At 41.2% G+C, this 14479-nt stretch overlaps 1 long non-coding RNA gene across 1 annotated transcript; it reads left to right on the top strand.

Annotated features, from left to right (window-relative positions):
- Positions 1–292: 292 nt before the first annotated feature.
- On the top strand, positions 293–5952 carry LOC311515692. The gene is made up of 3 exons (XR_014710204.1): positions 293–437; positions 4174–4341; positions 5829–5952. It is a non-coding gene; the product is annotated as an uncharacterized lncRNA (long non-coding RNA).
- The last annotated feature ends 8527 nt before the right edge of the window (positions 5953–14479 follow it).

A 14479-nucleotide genomic window follows, 5' to 3' on the forward strand; every position in this document is an offset into this window, starting at 1 on the left:
CTGTTACATTTCAGAGTACATGCCTCCAGAGGAAGAAATATAAAATGTAAGTACACACATTTCCATACTGGAACAGACCTCTTATTTGGTATCCTATCTCTGGCACTATCTACAGGAGCAATATTTAATGCTTAACGCTCACAGGGAACAAAATTTTCCTTTAATAGGCCCGGTCTACATGGGGGAGAGGAGGAGGATCGATCTAAGTTATGCAACTTCAGCTACGTGAATAACATAGCTGAAGTCGACGTACTTAGATCTACTTTCCCTGTTGTCTTCACTATGGTAGGTCGACTGCTGACACTCCCCCGTCGACTCCGCCTATGTTTCTTGCTCCGGTGGAATACCGGAGTCAATGAGAGAGCACTAGGCGGTTAATTTATTGCATTTTCACTAAGCGCGATAAATCAACCCCCGCTGGACTGATCGCTCCGGAGGTAAGTGTAGACATGCCCTTAATTAGTTAACACAAACTTCTCTTTCCTAGTGATTACCAAACTCTATCTACTGAGAATTATCACATTGTTGTAGAAAGCTATGGATAAATAATTATTTATGTCTGTTTATTAAGAATAACATAAAATCAATAAATATTTCTCAGGAAGATAAATTAAAACTTATTCAAATACTTATACATAAAGAGGAGTCATTTTAGCCCAGATCAGGGGTCTCTGCCCTCACAGCTGAATTAGTCTTCCAACTTGGAACCTTGTAAAGGCCCATCCAAGACTGAACCAGAGGAATCAGGCTCTACAGGATATTGGGGGTGGGGTGGGGAGTAGGAAGAAGTGAAGAGAGATACCAGCTGAATTGTCCCAGGCTGATCCTGTAGTCACCCATAGCTAGCACAACAGAAGTAATTGCTGTTTCAAACAGCACTATCTTATAAGGAGTCTCTGCAGTGGCTGCTACTCCATAGGACACTGCTAATGGCAGCACAGATCCAGGGGAGAGGATAGCACTAGGGCAATATGGGAGACCGTCCTCTATGTGGCTGCCTCCTTGACTCCATCAATACTGGACTGTCCTTTCCTTTAGAAGGGTTTGTCCTGTGAGGCTGGGAGGCCAAACCCTGGCTACATAAACTCCTTCCACATCTGGAGAATTCAATAAGGTTCTTTTTTATGAATATGCCCAGCAACTATATCCCCTCCTTTTATTTTATTTTTAATTCCAGGGTGTTTAATTCCATATTATTTTAAATTACAGATAAACCTCATAGATCAAATGCTGGCTGATAGTTGAGCCCCCACCAATAAAAAATGAAAACAAAAAACAAAGCTCTAAGAAGCATCACAGGTTGGAAAATTTCCTCCCCAACTCCATCTCTCCTCTAAACCCATGGACAGCCCACTTTATAGTCTTTGGAGTTGTGGAGACCCTGGAATGCTGACTCTGGAGTCCTGGGAGGGCATTCAGTCAGTGGCAAGGGACAATATGTATAAATATTGGAACTTGTGTTTCAATACTCTGGCCCCATGAGACAGAAATGCACGTTATGTACATGGGCAGACACTTAGCCTATTGGGCTATACACAATCAGAATACAGACATGCATTAATGCTGCTATTTCAAAGGTAACATGCACCCATATGGGCAGCCAGCACTTTGCATTCCATTTCTAAGTAAAACAATGCTAAGTTACTCTATCACTCAGTATTTAATTACTAAATATTACTGCAAGAATCACAGAATGGATAAATATTTTTACTTCTAAGAAATTAAATGAGTGATTTTAAGTAATTGTAAGTGACTGAGATTCTAGGAAAATATTGCCTTAGGTGAAAGGAATGAAGGAACATTATGTTTGACTTTTCAACGAGACAGTTCCTGAGGCTCTTTAAAACTATTATAGAATAGACCTGAATGCCTGAGGATAAATAAGATATATGCTGTACTGGTGACTACTGCATTCTCTAGAGGCAGTTAATTATACAAATATTTTTAGGGTTCCCCTCTTCAGATGACATAAATCTTCAGCCAGTCAACATATGAACTCACCAATTGGTGACGCTGCTGGTATTGAAACATTAACAATTTCTCTGTGCAAACTTCATTTGGGAAAATGAATGCTGGGAATTACCTTGTACATCATTATAGATTAGAAATTTTTTCACTACTACATATGCTTTTATCTCTTCTCAACCACAAGATTCATGGTCCTCTTGTAGATATTAGTTTGGCTGGGCTAGATGAGTTAGGGTAATATGTTAATAAGAACACAGTTTATATGTCTTAGAGGTTAAGAGTGAATGGATTCTGAGACTAGACAGTCAATATTCAGATAAATTATTCTGTGATCATAAGGTTTTGGTATTCCCATATTTTACTCAGACAAAATACCATGAACCAATGTAAGCATTTTATTGTGTTAATTCTCAAATGAAGCATAAAAAGTCTGAATTTTTATTTTATTATCAATATTGTTAATACTAAATTACAGCAAGATCTACCAGAGAACTGAGCTGAGATTTGAGAAACCAAAGTACAGAGATTTGGTGAGTTATCTAATATCTCAGAGTGAGTCAGTGGCACAGCTAGGAATACTGCCTAGATATCCTGCATCCCAGTTCTGTGCTTTCACCAACTCTGTAAGTGTCTAGCTTTATTTATTGCATTAATATAATAATTTTTAATTTTTCTGATAAACTGTTGAAAATGTATTGCTACATTCTGTATATCTTATTCTAGTTTCTCTTTTTCTTTCTTCTTAAAATATGAAATCTGAACCCATATAGCAAGAGATAGATACTGCATGTATATACGAGATTATATGAAAAATATAGTTTTCTGACATTATCTACAATATCCAGTTGTTTTTGCTGTGAACACAGTGGAAGAAACACATACACTGAAAAATTGGCTAGGGCTCCTACATCTTTATTAGGGCTCTCAAGAGATTAAAAAAATTAATCACGATTAATCGCACGATTAAAAAAAATGTGATTAATCATACTGTTAATAATAGAGTACCATTTATTTAAATATTTTGGGATGTTTTCTAGATTTTCAAATATATTGATTTCAATTACAACACAGAATACAAAGTGTACAGTGCTCACTATATTTATTTTTTATTACAAATATTTGCACTGTAAAAAAACAAAAGAAACAGTATGTTTCAATTCACCTAATACAAATACTATCATGCAATCTCTTTATAATGAAAGTCAAACTTACAAATGTGGAATTATGTACAAAAAATAACTGCATTCAAAAATAAAACAATGTAAAACTTTAGAATCTACAAGTCCACTCAGTCCTACTTCAGCCAATGGCTCACACAAAAAAAGTTTGGTTACAATTTGCAGGAGATAATGGTGTCCACGTCTTGTTTACAATGTCATCTGAAAGTGAGAACAGGCATTCACATGGCACTGTTGTAGCTGGCATCGCAAGATATTTACATGCCACACGTGCTAAAGATTCATATGTCCCTTCATACTTCAACTGCCATTCCAGAAGAAATGCATCCATGCTGATGATGGGTTCTGCTCGATAACGATCCAAAGCAGAGCAGACTGAAGCATGTTCATTTTCATCATCTGAGTCAGATGCAACCAGTAGAGGTTGATTTTATTTTTTGGTGGTTCAGGTTCTGGAGTTTCAGCATCTGAGTGTTTGTGATGTTCCCCTGGTGCTATCTGGACCAGTGGTCTCCTAGGTCACTCTAATCCTCAACTCTGGAAGCCAGCCTTACCCTGCCCTCCTGTGAGAATCCCCACTCCCAGGCTGTTCACGCACAGCCTCTGGCATGTAAGCTGCTCCCAGCTATGTCAGTGAGCATTTTTGGCCAGCCGCTGTTGGGATTGTGCAGCCGAATGACACTAGCCAATATCTCTGGTTCCAGAGACAACCCTAGGAACCTCCATCTTGCAGCGTCCAGTTATGCCCACTGGACGCTGCAAGCTTCTATGAGTTCATCAATTTAACAAAGAAATTGATATGTACCAGGCTTGTTATCCCAAGGCGAGTCTCTGACACATTTCAAACCAAACACACAGCTTCAGGTAGAATAAACAAACACACTTATTAACTACAAAAGATAGATTATAAATGATTATAAGTCAAAGCACAAGTCAGATTTGGTCAAATGAAATAAAAGCAAAACGCATTCTAAGCTGATTTTAACACTTTCAGAGCCCTTACAAATTTATATGCTTCTCACCACAGGTTGGCTGGTTGCCCTTCAGCCAGACTCTCCCCTTTAATCAGCGCTTCAGTCTCTTGGTGGTGGTGTCCGTAGATGGAGGTGGAAAAGAGAGACCATGGCAAACATCTCTCCCTTTTATCATGTTCTTTCTTCCCACTTGGATTCCCCCAGCCCCCCTTCAGAGTCAGGTGAGCATCACCTCATCATAGTCCCAAACTGACCAAGGGAAGGGGAGTGACTGCCTAGGCCAGTGTCCTTTGTTCTTCTGAGGCTGGGCTGGGTTTGTCCCATAAGTGCCATGATGAGGTGTGAACTACCCCTCTGCTCCTGGAGAGTTTTGCCTGGGCTTGTTTTAAGCCACAAGGACACATTTTCAGACTCATAATTATATACATGAAATTACAACCCATAACATTACTATAACAACAATGCTCAGTGCATCATTAGTCTTCCAAAGACACCCAACATGACAAACTTTGCATTGGATACCACACAATCATATTATAAGGATGAACATAGGGGCGCAGGTTGTTCCCCCAAGGTACAGAGTGTCACAGTATTGCTCTTTTAAGACATCTGAAAGCATGCTGCACACCTCATGCCTCTCAGATTTCGGAAGGCACTTCAGATTCTTAAACCTTGGGTCAAGTTCTTTATCTATCCTTAGAAATCTCACATTGGTACCTTCTTTGCATTTTGTCAAAACTGCTGGGAAAGTGTCCTTAAAATGAACAAGTGCTGGGTTATCATCTGAGATTGCTATAACATGAAATATATGGCAGAATGTGGGTAAAACGGAACAGGAGACATACAATTCTCCCCCAAAAAGTTCAGTCACAAATTTAATTAATGCATTATTTTTTAATGACCATCATCAGCATGGAAGCATGTCCTCTGGAATGGTGGCCGAAGCATGAAGGGGCATTTGAATGTTTAGCATATCTGTCACATAAATACCTTGCAATTCTGGCTACAGAAGTGCCATGTGAATGCCTGTTCTCACTTTGTGGTGACATTGTAAATAAGAAGTGGACACCATTATTTCCAGTGAATGTAAACAAGCTTGTTTGTCTTAGCTGAATAAGAAATAGGACTGAATGGACTTGTAGGCTCTGAAGTTTTACATTGTTTTGTTTTTGAGTGCAGTTCTGTAACAAAAAAAATTCTACATTTGTAAGTTACACTTTCACGGTAAAGATATTGCACTACAGTACTTGTATGAGGTGAATTTTGTTGATCATTTTTGCAAATATTTGTAATAAAAAATAATAATATAAAGTGAGCACTGTACACTTTGTATTCTGTGTTGTAACAGAAATCAATATATTTGAAAATGTAGAAAAACATCCAAAAATATTTAATAAATTTCAATTGACATTCTATTGTTTAACAGTTTGATTAATCACAATTAATTTTTTTAATCACAGTTAAATTTTTTGAGTTAATCTCATGAGTTAACTGCGATTAATCAACAGCCGTAATCTTTATTAATAGCTAATAGCTTTGCAAGCTAAATATTATGGCAATTCTAATCCCTTCCCACCCTCCAGTCTCCAAATTATAAAAGAGGAAACCCACAGCCAAATTTGATAATAAACAATTGGTATATTGGAAACTACTTAAAAATTACTTGCTATCACTTTAAATGTGATCAATTTCCTGGTCTTGCTTGCAGGATAGGGGCCTCTGAGGGAAACGATTTCATCTGGGTCATCTGATTCAGTCAGCCGACAACCAGTCTGGAAAGAGCCATCTTAAAGAAATATGGGATGAGTTGTGTGTCACTACCTTAGTGAATAGCCTGTTTGGTTTTCTCTCTCTCTCTCTGATTTTCTTGTGTGTTATTGTTCTGAATTCTAAGAAATAAAAGTAGTTATTTTACAATCTTCCCACAAGAGTATTAATGTTTTTATCTAACTTCTGTGTGCGTGCTGTGAACATAATACTTGATATTGTTTTTTTATGAGATTACAATTTTGGTTAAAGGTAACTGGGTTGACATAATAGGGCAGTTCCTCAGCTACTGTAAAGTGTTGTAATTCTACCACTACCAGTGGAGTTATGATCATTTACACCAGCTGAGGATCTGCTGCACTGTACTTTGGCTTCTATAAGGCACTTGACATAGGCTCATACAACATTCTGATTAAAATACTAGCACTAAACAAAATCAATGCAGTACATAAGTAAATGAATTAAAAATTGGCTAACTGACAGATCACAATAAGTAATTGTAAATGGGGAATCATCACCCAAGAGAGTTGTTTCTAGTGAGGTTCCTCTAGAATCATAGAATATCAGGGTTGGAAGGGACCACAGGAGGTCATCTAGTCCAACCCCTTGCTCAAAGCAGGACCAATCCCCAACTAAATCATCCCAGCCAGGGCTTTGTCAAGCCTGACCTTAAAAACCTCAAAGGAAGGACATTCCGCCACCTCCCTAGGTAACGCATTCCAGTGCTTCACCACCCTCCTAGTGAAAAAGTTTTTCCTAATATCCAATCTAAACCTCCCCCACTGCAACTTGAGACCATTACTCCTTGTTCTGTCATCTGCTACCACTGAGAACAGTCTAGATTCATCCTCTTTGGAACTCCCTTTCAGGTAGTTGAAAGCAGCTATCAAATCCCTCCTTACTCTTCTCTTCTGTAGACTAAACAATCCCATTTCCCTCAGCCTCTCCTTATAAGTCATGTGTTCCAGTCCCCTCATAATTTTTGTTGCCCTCCTCTGGACGCTTTCCAGTTTTTCCACATCCTTCTTGTAGTGTGGGGCCCAAAACTGGACACAGTACTCCAGATGAGGCCTCACCAATGTCAAATAGAGGGGAACGATCACGTCCCTCGATCCGCTGGCAATGCCCCTACTTATACAGCCCCAAATGCCTTTAGCCTTCTTGGCAACAAGGGCACACTGTTGACTCGTATCCACCTTCTCGTCCACCGTAATCCCTAGTTTATTTTCTGCAAACTGATGCCTAGCCATTCAGTCCCTACTCTGTAGCAATGCATGTGATTCTTCCGTCTTAAGTGCAGGACTCTGCACTTGTCCTTGTTGAACCTCATCAGATTTCTTTTGGCCCAAACCTCTAATTTGTCTAGGTTTCTCTGTATTCTATCCCTACCCTCCAGCGTATCTACCACTCCTCCCAGTTTAGTGTCATCTGCAAACTTGCTGAGGGTGCAGTCCACGCCATCCTCCAGATCATTAATGAAGATATTGAAGAAAATCGGCCCCAGGACCGACCCTTGGGGCACTCTGTTTGATACCAGCTGCCAACTAGACATGGAGCCATTGATCACTATCCGTTGAGCCCGATGATCTAACCAGCTTTCTATCCATCTTATATCCATTCATCCAGCCCATACTTCTTTAACTTGCTGGCAAGTGAAGGCTCTGTTCTTGGCCAAATGCTTTTCAATATCTTTTTCAAAGGTTGAGCCTATTTTTTATTTTTTTTGAAGAAAATATAACATTATTGCTGGTAAGCTTGCGAATGACATGAAAATTGGTGGAGTGGTAAATAATAATAGTAGGTCAATTCTGCAGAGCCATTTGGATTGCTTGGTATGATGGGCTCACTTAAACAACATGCATTTTAATACAGTAACTCCCTGCTTAACGTTGTAGTTATGTTCCTGAAAAATGCGAATTTAAGTGAAACGATGTTAAGCATATCCAATTTCCCCATAAGAATTAATGTAAATAGCGGGGAGTTAGGTTCCAGGGAAATTTTTTTCACCAGACAAAAAACTATATTTTTATATATATTATATATACACATGCACACAGTATAAGTTTTAAACAAAGTTTTAAACAATTTAATACTGTACACAGCAATGATGATTGTGAAGCTTGGTTGAGGTGGTGAAGTTAGAGGATGGAAGAGGGTGGGATATTTCCCAGGGAATGCCTTACTGCTAAATGATCAACTAGCATTCGGCTGAGTCCTCAAGGGTTAACACTTTGTTGTTAATGTAGCCTCACACTCTACAAGGCAGCACGAATGGAGGGAGGGGAGACAGCATGGCAGACAGAGACAGAGACACACACCCTGTGTGTGGGAGAGAGAGAGAGAGATGTGCATTGCCCCTTTAAGTATGCTGACCCAATTCTAAGTACATTGCCTTTAAAAAAATCAGGAAGTTGAGACAGCAGCTGCAGCCAGCAAGCTCTCTCTGTCCTGAGCCCTGTCCTGTCCTCACCCTGCTCCATATAGAGAAGGGGTAAGCGGTGGGCAGGAGTAGGGGGGAGGGGGACACCCTGACATTAGCATCCCTCTTCCCCCCTCCCCTGCACAGCAAGCAGGAGGCTCCCAGGAGCAGCTCCAAGGCAGAAGGTAGGAGCAGCACATGGCAGTGCGGGGAGGGACAGCTGAATGGGCTGCTGGGCGGCTCTTGCACAGGGAACTTAGGGGAGCGGGGAGCTGATAGCGGGGCTTCCAGTCCACCCTAGTTCCAAGCCCCCACCAGCTAGCTGCAACGGGCTGCTCTTTCTGCAAGCAGTGGACAAAGCAGGCGGCTGCCAAACGACGTTAGAAGGGAGCATTGTACAACTTTAAACGAGCATGTTCCCTAATTGATCAACAATGTAACACTGTTAACCGGGACAACTTTAAGTGAGGAGTTACTGTACTGCCAATGCAAAGTAATACATCTAGGAACAAATGATATATGTCACATAGGATGGGGCACTGTATTTTGAAAAGTTGTGACTCAGAAAGGGAGGGAGAATCAGCTGAACAAGAGCCCCCCTTGAGATGTGGTGGCTAAAAGAGTAAATGCCATCCTTGGAATAATAGGCAGGGGAATACTGAATAAAAGAAGAGAAGGGGCTATTGTCACTGTGATGACACCAGTACTGGAATATTGTGTCCAGTCTGGTTTCTGCACTTTTAAAAGGATATTAATGTACTGGCAAGTGTAAAGAAGCTCAGTGTATTTGGTTTATCCAAGAGAAAGTTAGAGATGACTTAATCAGAGTTTATAAGTACTTACATGGGAAGAAGATTTTTGATAATGAAGGGCTCTAATCTAGCAGACAAAAGCATAATAAGATCCAATGCCTGGAAGCTGAAGCTAGACAAGTTCATACGAGATGTAAGATTCAAATATTTTAACAGTGAGTGTAATTAGCCATTAGAACAACTTACCTAGTGATGTGATAGATTCTCTGTCATTTTAAATAAGATTGGATATCTTTTTAAAAGCTATGTCCTAGCTCATCCAAAAGTTATGGGCTTCATGCAAGTGTTACTGGATGAAACTCTATGGGCTATGTTATGAAGGAGGTCTGATACATGATCATAATGGTCCCTTCTGGCCTCAAAATTACGAATCTGTTATTCTGAAGACCTGATTCAGAGCCCATTGAAGTCAATTGAAAGATTCCCATTGACTTCAGTGGGTTTTGGATCAGGCCTTAAATGTGTAAAGCAGGGGTGGGCAAACTTTTTGGCCTGAGGGCCACATCGGGGTGCAAAACTGTATGGAGGGCCGGGTAGGGAAGGCTGTGCCTCCCCAAACAGCCTGGCCTCCACCCCCTATCCACCCCCTCCCACTTCCCGTCCCCTGACTGCACCCCTCAGAAACCCTGACCCATCGAACCCCCCCCCCTGTTCCTTGTCCCCTGATCGCCCCCTCCCAGGACTTCCAGATGTGGCCCGCGGGCTGTAGTTTGCCCACCTCTGGTGTAAAGGAACAAGTGGGGAACGAAGAATAGGTAGTAGGTGGAACCTCACAACCACCACCATTCCCCCTGTCCCCTGACCCCACCCCCACCCCCGCACATAACATCTTCTGTAGCCCAGATAAGAACTCCAGATCCACCCTGCTATATCCCATCAGTCAACTCCCCTCATCAGTTCCAACTAAGAATAACCTGGGAATTCAGATAGACCTTGGAGTCTCTCCTGAAGGTCACCAAATCTATTGAAGCAAATTCCAAGAACAAGGATCTTTCACCAAAAATGCTTTGTCATTAGCTTCCTCTCATTTGTAGCAGAGAGCGAGAGGGGTGTGATAGCTTAAGCACTTCTGATGATCTCATGGTGACATACAAGGGGATAAGGTGATATCTCAGATAGCAGTCAAACCATTTATTGCATGTCAAACCAATGTCAAACCAATACCTTACATCCCACTCAAAAATCAACTGGTGGCCAGTTTAGGTCATACCTCTTGGACCAACTTCTGCAATGGTGGGCCTCTGCACCATCTCTAGATCTTTATGTATCGTTTATAGATGTTTTGCAATTGGGTATTAATATTGTATGATCATTTATGCACGTCTCTATACTATGTTTTAACCTTTATAAATATTTTTAAGAGTCTGATCCTGCAAACACTTACTGTCAGGCACAGTGCTGTCAGAAGTCCACTGACTCAGCCAAGAAAAGAAACTTGTGGGTCCAGCAAAGCCCATAAAAAGTGATTGGGGTGTGGTGCATCTGTAGTACACCTGGAAAGTGCTTCCACCCTAAAGGCCAGATGATTGTTGAATGAGGTGCACTAAGCCTTGCTCTCCCAGTTACTCACCAAACCCTTCCCATAAATACAAATTCTTTGTATGGTACAACAGGAACAAAAGAGTTCAGACCCATAAGACAAAGTAATTTAAAGTAGGGAAACAGGTGCTATAGGATGTAATCTATTAGGTATTAAAAGATAGCAGCACAATTAATACCAATCAAGATTTCAAGTTTGGTTGCTAAAGGTAACTGTGTTGCTTTAATATAGTTAGATTTCTGTAAGGGACTTGACTTAGTCCTGCAGGATATCCTGATTAAAATCTTAGCATTATATAAAATCAATGTAGTACATGCTGAATGGATTAAAAACTGCTTAACTGATAGATAGGGAGCAAGTCTACTGCCTTCATGTGATGCTCCTCCCCTAGACAGTAGCAAAAAGTGAAGTTAAAGTAGCCAAAATGCACAATCAGACCTCCAGTTCACACTGAAAAAAGTGAAAGACAAATACAGTCTGAAGGTGTCCTTTAGTGGGGTCCCTCTCAGGGCCAACATCACAAACCCTAATGATGGGGTCAGTTCTCAAGGTGTTGCTGTGGGGAGGGAATTTCAGCGGCCAAGAGGGATATCCTCCTTCAGCTGTTTATAGAACACGAAGGACACATCATCTTGCTTCAGAAAACACACTCTGACATTTGACTATCAATTCTGGTTTTGCTGTTGTATCTCATCTCTATCATAGGCAACACGGGATAGCATCCTACATCAGGGAAGGTATTCCAGCAACTCCAGTCTCATCATACAGTTCAAATGATGTCATCAAATGTCAGGCTACAAAAGCAAAGGACCTAACTCTAATTAATATCTATAAACGTCCATTTGCCAAACAGTCAAATCCTGTCTTATCTACTTTTTCAGGACTTTCAAAATATTGTAACCATTTTAATTCACACCATGCCCACTGAGGCAATAGTCTGGATGGAGTAATGGTAGAGGAGTGGGTATTGATAGTTGACCTGCCTTCTCTATGATCCTAAGCAGCCACTCACTTTCCATTGCAAAAAAAAAAATGGATCTGGATTCTTCTGCTGACCTTGCCTTTTTTAAACTGGACAATATTCTCTGGTGGTCATAGAATGTAAAGTGCTTGGTACATTTCCTTGGCCATGCCTGATTACAATGGGGACACAAATTCTAATAAGAAACTCAGTGGAAATTCTAGAAAGCAAGATGGGATCTGTCCCAATCAGAGTTATAGTCTCTTGTGGATAAATTAGATTGTTGGAACAACATCAGTGCCGTCTACCAAGCTATCTGTGATAAAAGTCTGGCTCCTACAAAGAAATATGTACCTCTGGGAATTCATCAACAATTCATTACTGAAAGATCTCTGATGCAACTATATCGGGAATTTAAACCGCCAAGAATGGAAAGGTGTTTTTTGAAAAAAATAGAGATCTTTTTCACCTTCTAGATCAACGAAGGCAAGAGTGATTAAAAGAAACCTTTTCCAAATTGAATTGCATGCATTTTACTCACAAAGCTTGGCAAACCATTAAGAGACTTAGCTGAGAGTCCAGTCACAGCAAATGCCATTGCACCCCAGCTTGTGGCCAATGCCATAACTCCTAATTGAGAAAAACCTTTCAGCTGTACTGTTTTAATGGTGGCTGCTGAGAAATGGCGGAATCTTATCATAGAATATCATGGTTTGAAGGGACCTTAGGAGGTCATCTAGTCCAACCCCCTGCTCAAAGCAGGACCAAGCCTCAATTTTTCCCCCAGATCCCTAAATGGCCCCCTCAAGGATTGAACTCACAACTCTGGGTTTAGCAAGCCAATGCTCAAACCACTGAGTTCTCCTTTCCCCTCAATCTTACTGTGGACATGAACCTGATGGCTCCTTTTTACTGATCAAGAGTTCGCCCTAGCTATACCTCAACTGCAGCCTAACAAGGCTCCTAGGCTAGATAACATCCACAATGAGTTTGCCTCTCACTTTGGACCAAATCACCAAAAGCTGGCTGCTTCAGTTTTTGAATTGTTGTACCCAGGATTGCAGCATCCCAAAAGTCTGGCATAGTGCAAAGGTGATAGCTGTTCCCAAACCAGAGAAATCATTGACACACCCTAACATCTACTGATCAATTTCTCTGTTGTGTGATCTGTATAAACTGATAGAGAGACTAATCCTGATGCAGATTAAAGACTGGATTCAGGAGGGGACAATGCACCAAAGATCAGGTACTCTGTTTTACTGAAAACAGAAAACACGTTTGAGTCAGGACAGAAAGTTGGTGCATCCTTATTGATCTGATTGCAGCCTATGACACCAGGTTTCACACTGGGCTGACTGTCAAGCTGCTGTAAGTTATTCCTTGTGGGCCAATGATTCGGTTCATTCAAGAAATGATTAGCAAGTGAAGCCTCATCCTGCAAGTTGGGGAGAAAATCAGTTGCCTTAAATGTCTCCGCAATGGCCTTCTGCAAAGGTCAGTCTTGGTTCTACTTTTATTCAATATATATACAAACAGCTTTCCTGAAATGAAAACCAAGAAGTATGTGTACGCTGATTACATCTGTTTTGCTGACACAAGAAATAACGTCCATAGAAATGAAGGAAATCTCAGCAAAGACATGGATACTTTGACCTCTTACTTCCTGCAATTGAGACTATTTCTGAATGAAACAAAGGCAGTGGCAACTATTTTCCATCTAAACAATCATTTTGCCAATCGTCCCATCTCTATCTGTGTCCAAGGACCGCTACTGCTATTCCACACAGTTGTCACATAATTGGGAATAAAACTGTACTGCGGCCTGACTGACCAGCCTCACTTAGAACACCTGAAAATTAAAATTTCTTCCAATACAGCCCTAATATTAAAACTACCAGGAACCTCCTGGGGAGCAGACTCTTCGGTCCTTCATACATCTATATTGGCCCTGGAGTTTGCTCCCGCTGAACGCTGCTCAACAGTTTGGGATGCAGCCGCTACACTCAGTTTGTCAACATGGAAGTGAATCAGCCACTTGTATTTATTAGTGGCTGCTTGAATTATACACCTATCTCCAGTCTGTATATGCTAGTGCACACAGCTCCAACAGACCCTCAGTGAGATGACTGTGAAATCTGCCTGGAGTGCCGTGACAGATGAAACCAACCTAGTTGAGTGATGCTCCATTCTCAAACAGAAAACAACAGGCTGTGCCAACTCAAAGGTTTGCTTATATTCAGGGAAGAAATCCTACTCCTGAGGACCAGAGTGCGACACCATGGCTGATCTCTCAATATCCTTTGGACAAGAGTGCTACTGGCCCTTTCCAATGTATATGCAATCAGCACCATCTGGGAGCTGAAAAGCCCAACAGAGTTGAAGCCTCAGTGGAAAAGAGACTCTAATACACTGAATAAATTCAGGAGTCCTTCAATGCACCTGTCTCCTTGTCTGCTTGATCATAGTTCCTGGACCATACTCCACAGGCTATTTTTGGCCTATCTAGAGTTGCTGCAACTATGCATTGGCTTGGCTTGGTTTCCTCCCCACACTGTGACTGCAGGAGTGTGTTGCAACCAGTTGTGAACCAAGTGAGCGGCAGAGGAGAGGCAAACAGAAGATGTTTTCCTGGGAACCATCCAAGAGCTCTGTATTTGTGGGGCTGTGTTGTGCGCTGGTGGGGTGAATATCCAAGTGTCTGTCTGCTGTGACCATTTGTTTGACTGGTGCTAGTTGCAGGGACTGTTTTACCATGTGTTTCTTTGTTTGAAAAGTGTCACTGTTTGACTGTGTGATTGTTTGAAAAGTGTGAATTGGGAGTGCTTTGTTCCAAGTGGGCCTTGAGTGGTTGATTGGAGGG

Source organism: Lepidochelys olivacea (genome assembly GCF_965140295.1).
Source record: "Lepidochelys olivacea isolate rLepOli2 genome assembly, chromosome: 2".
NCBI classification, from domain to species: domain Eukaryota; kingdom Metazoa; phylum Chordata; order Testudines; family Cheloniidae; genus Lepidochelys; species Lepidochelys olivacea.